At 46.5% G+C, this 5189-nt stretch overlaps 1 long non-coding RNA gene across 1 annotated transcript; it reads right to left on the bottom strand.

Moving 5' to 3' along the window:
- Positions 1-1104: 1104 nt before the first annotated feature.
- On the bottom strand, positions 1105-4183 carry LOC119471506. Its single transcript, XR_005200584.1, has 2 exons — positions 4119-4183; positions 1105-3073 (listed from the first exon to the last, which is right to left on the bottom strand). It is a non-coding gene; the product is annotated as an uncharacterized LOC119471506 (long non-coding RNA).
- Positions 4184-5189: the final 1006 nt, after the last annotated feature.

Below are 5189 nucleotides of genomic sequence, written 5' to 3'. Positions count from 1 at the left end.
GTGCTGTGTGGCTAATCCAGGGGTTTGCTCAGGCTTTGGTCTTCCTGAAGTCGGGGAACTGACCTTCTTTCAGTTACTGATCCATTTCATCACCTACTGAGGAGAGAAGGGAAGGAGAGGGCCATGTGTCTTGACTGAGGTCCAGCCGCTTGCCCTGGGATCTGGCTTGTGGGTGAATCCTTTCTGCTTCCCTTGGTTGTCCCAAGATCCACACAGAGGGAGCTGGATGTAGTTATAATAAATGCAAAATCAATCAAAACCAAAACAGAGAATGACTTCAGGACCTAAGTGCGAGTGGAATGACCACAAGAAAGTCAAGAAGTCATGGATGGCTAATGAGCCAGAAACCCCTAGGACTTGTTGGATATCACTTTATTTTTATTTTTGTAGAGACAGGGTCTCGCTATGTTGCCCAGGCTGGTTTTGAACTCCTGGACTCAAGTGATCCTCTCCCCTTGGCCTCCCGAAGTACTGGGATTACAGGTGGGAGCCACTGTGCCAGGCCTGGACATCAGTTTGTAAAGTGGTCTGTGGCCAGTGCTGGGTAGAGATGTGTTGTTTCTGACCTGTCTTTATTGGCACTGGACAGTGCTGAGTGGACCTAACTGACTGTGTGTCAGACACTGCGACCAGAAGTACAAGGCATTCTTACTGTTCTCAACCTCTGGCAGACAAGCTGAGTGATTTGTCTTGGGAGGCGGAGGAGGCAGGACTGGAACTCAGTGCGGTGTGTCTTCAAAGCCTGTGCTCTTAAATACTGCATGTAGGGGAACTGGGTCCTGGCTGAGACTCCCTGACTCTGTGAATTAGAAGGACCTGGAGGAAGATGTGCTTTTAGTCACGTGGACTGCTTTGAGAGGCAGCATGGCACCAAGTGTGGGGTGTGAGGCCAAACTGCTTGTGAGTAAGTCCTGGGTCTGAGAGCGGCAGCACAGAGCCTGAATGCGACAGGGGAGCAGCCTGATGGTGTGGCGTTTCTCTGGTGTGATTGTTTGGGGCAAGGGTTGGGATTCACATAGACCCACTGAGTGACCTGAGGCAAGTGTCTCCAAGCCTTGCTCCTCTGCAAAACAGGGGTAATAATAGAACTCCTACCTCATAGGGTTGTGTTGAGTATTTAATTAATTAATTCATAGAAAGGATTTAGAACAAAGTCTGGCGCATTAATCCTACTGAACAGAATTAATCCTATGGAAATGTATGACATCCTTGGCATTCTATTTCTTGGACAGCCTTAAAATTCTTCCTTGTGCTTGGTGAAAACCTCCAGCTTGAGTCTGTAAGGTCTTATTTTTTTGGAGAAGACTGGAGATGTGGAGAGAGGGAGGCTATTGGAACCCAGGCTTCCAGAGTGTGGGCCCTGAAGCATGCAGTCATGCCCCAGGCCAACAGGAGCATGACTTAACTCCCCCAGAGCTATGGAAGCATCTGTGAAATTTCTCAGTCACTCTCAACAAGCCTTGCCTTGCTGCCTCCTCAAGCCCAGCCAAGCCGAGACTCAAGGGGTCTTTCTGCTTTTCCTTCTGTCTTCGAGGTCTGACCTGTGATGAGCTGGGTATCCGATCTCAACCCCTACTGTGCTCTACACTTCACTGTTTTCATTAGGAATTCACCCTTTTGCTAATAATAATACTAATTTTAAAAAGAATAATTCATTTCTCATAGCAAGTAACCTCTATGGAGGGTGTGCTCTGAGTTGGGCCCTGTCCTAAGCAGTCTACATGTCCTATCTCACTTACCCTCGAAGAAACACTACTAATGCTATTGTAACTCCATTTTCCAGATGAGGAAATAGGTTCAGAGAGGGAACTTGCTCAAGACCACAGGTGGATTCAAACCCAACTCCATCTCAGCCCCCGTATTTACTTGTTTGGGATCAAGACCTCAAATAGCCCAAGAATATGGAGACACTCAATGGTGGAGAGCAAAGGGTTTGGTCAGAAGAAATCAAGTCCGTGCTACTTGTTCTACAATTAAGGATGCTTTTTGGACACCAGAGTTCAAGGCCCCAGGTTAGTTTTGTTGAGCTTGCAGGTGCCTCTCACAAATACCAAGACGGCTGTTGAGTAAATGCCAGGATCAAGCCAAGGCCCAGCTCTCTGCCGGCAAGCCAGCCAGGCACCTGGGACTGCAGTGCCCAGGTCAGAGATGGGTCAGACAGACTATGATGTGGGGCTGAGGAGGCCAAAGCATGTACCATCCTCACCTCGCCCAGGACCCAGATAAACCCAGGCCCTCCCACCCCTTCCAGCCCTGCCAACAGCAAGATTCCATAGAAAGTGGCCTTTCAGGACATTTGCTCCATGTCTTTTACAGGCCTTGTAACTCAAGAAAAGGAAAGCACATAGTATCACCCCGAAAGAGCCAGGGCCCACATGCACTGAGTGCTTTCTGTATACAAGGCCCCGTCCTCACCCTATACCTACTTTATCCCTGTTGACCCCTGCCACAGCCCTAGGAGATTTTATTCTATGTTATTTTTTTACAGAACTTGGAGTTCTGACTTCCAGATCACAACCATTCAGTTGACACCTCTGTCTCCCAGTAGCCACGGCTCAAGGGTGCGGGGCCACTCTCCTCTCAGAGGAGCCTGGCTGAGCCCAGTTCCATAGCCACCAGTGGAAGCTGCCCATTGCACTTTTTAGCCTCAGCTTGGCCACCTCTGCGAGCCATGCTGCCTGGCTTTCAGTGCCTCCAACGGGCCAAGTTTTCTTCCTCAGAGCCTTTGCCCGTGTGGTTCTCTCCCTCAGGAATGGTCTCGCTGTCCCATGAATTCCCCCTGGGCTAATCCAGCACTACTCATCCTCATGTTTCAGGTTAAATATCTTGTGCTCAGAGAAATCTCTTCTAAGCCTCACCTTATCTTCAAATGAGATATCTTCAGTTATTCCTTTTTGTTCCACAGAATTTTGTTTCCTTCGTAGTACATGTTCCAATTTGTTAATCAGGCCTATTTGCATAACTCCTCTTCTTTGCTGGACTATGAGATCATTGAGGTGGGATGGTGCCTACTTCGCTCACCATAGAATGTCCTTGACCCAGCACAGTGTTGGGCACAGGGCTCACTAGACGTCTGTTGAATAAACAATGGGCAGTCAGAAGAAGCAGAAGGTTCACATAAAAGTCTTTATCTCCACCACAAGTTTTTGAAGTTCAGGCTTAAACAGAAAGGTTACAGAAGAAATCTGCTGAACTTTCTAAAATATTGATCAAAGCAGCTAGAAATCAAAATCAGATTTGGGGGTCTAAGTGGCATATTGACTCAGAGCTGTCAGAGGCTATAAGGGACATGGAAGCTGATGTCCTGAGAGTATGAGTGACACTTCAGTGAGAAACGGGCAAGCTGGGGCTGCCCCAAAGTTTGCTTGTCTTGTGGAAAAGAAAGTTGCACTATTAAGTCATCTTCATTGGTAGAAAAACCCAGTCCCCAAAGAGCAAGATTTGAACAGCAGGGTACACCATGCTTTTGTTGGGTGAAGGGAAAGTCCTAGAAGTTTACACATGAATGCGCCTATGCTGGATCGAAGGGGAGTTGGTTGAAACCTCCCGCACAATAGAGAGCTGTTTAATGCAGCCATTAGCTCCATTATGAACTCATTTATGATTTTATTTACTTAACAATTCAGTCTTCCGTGTCATGAATTTTTGAGAGAGACATTCAATTAGGAATTATGACTGCAGTTTAAAGAAATATATTGCCTCCCTTCTAGGTGGGTGCCAGCTTTCTTTTATGGATGTGCCTGGATGCATTCCAGAACATTTGGAAGAAACAAATTCTAGCACTTTTTCTCCATTCCTCCCTCAAAGCCTGGGACTCCTGCCAATTAGAAAAACCTTGGCATGTGCCCTCAATACTAGGTATGGTGTTAAGTTGGTGGCAGGCAGAGAGGTCAGCCGGCGCCCTGGTGATGCATCTCAACCGGTTCCTCTGCACAGATCATCCCTAAAATCCCACCGTCTAGGTGCTTCCTCAGACCCCACACAGGCACTGGTTTCCCCTTTAGTGGGTCTTTCTCCCAGCTGCTCTCATTCTAATTTTTATTCCTAATCCTCCCCCTCCCATGAGACCCCAAAAATTCATCCTAAACTTGGGACAGAAATACAACTCCTCCACAAACCACAATTTTCCATCTGGACTGGGCTCCAATAGTGTTCCTTGGTTATAAGCAATGGGAATGCACTCTGTCAAACAGAAAAATGATTAGTGGCTCATATAATCACTGGAAGGCAGAAAAAACTAGGGAAGGAAGGGACGAAGGTGGCAGGAAAGCTGCACCACCTCCCCAGTCAAAGCAAATGAACTCCAACCATTGATGCACTCTGCATCCCTCAGCTCAGGATGGAAGCTTGAAGGGAGAACAGCATTTGGCTTAGCCTGGTAGACGAGATTGGGGCACTTTGATGGACAATCTCACCAGACCATGTGTGTCCAGTGAGAAGAGTGGTCCCCTTAAACAAAACAAAGTGCCGTTGTACAAAGAAGGGGAAGAACAATCCAAGAAGGCAAACAAAGGCCAACACTAATCCACTGAAATCGGGAAGAGCCTAGACACCATTCCACCCCAGGAATGGCTAAAGGAGTTGAGGCTTTGTAGCCTGGAAATGTGAAAACCTCTATTGGGGCCTTTAAATTCTTGAAGAGCTGCTCTTTGCATATATTGCTAATTCCTTACAACAGTGTCAGGTAGATGGAGTTATTATCCCTGTTTTAGCGATTAGGAGACTGAGAACCAGAAATATTGAGCAGTTTGTACGAGGTCACACTGCAAGAGGCAAAGCCAGTTCAAGCCCAGGTTGGTTTGACTCTCAAACACATGCTGAGAGCAGCATTTTTCTTGTTGACTCTTAAACAGAGAGTTAAGAGCAATGAATAGAATGGGAAGAAAAGCCATGCAGGACTTGTTTTCACATTATGAACTTTTTTTTTTTTTTTTTTTTTTTTAAATAGAGCAGCCTAGCAGTGTTCTTTAGAAACAGTGCCATTCCTGGGATGAGTAATTGCTATTTTTATTTCATGAACCTTATTTACCCCTTCTTTTGTTAATAAGGGCCCCATTTTGCTTTTCAAACAACTTCAGGAATTCCCCTGGCTGGCAACACACTGGTGACTAAAACAGACTCTTAGATCTAGCAGAGAATTTGTCTGGGCTGCTGTGGAGAGAGATTTCTTGAATAAGGGAGAAGCAGAG

This window comes from Cebus imitator, unplaced genomic scaffold, assembly GCF_001604975.1.
Source record: "Cebus imitator isolate Cc_AM_T3 unplaced genomic scaffold, Cebus_imitator-1.0 Scaffold63, whole genome shotgun sequence".
Lineage (NCBI taxonomy): Eukaryota > Metazoa > Chordata > Mammalia > Primates > Cebidae > Cebus > Cebus imitator.
Note: the sequence above shows the minus strand (reverse complement) of the source record. Positions and strands in the feature narration are given on the sequence as shown.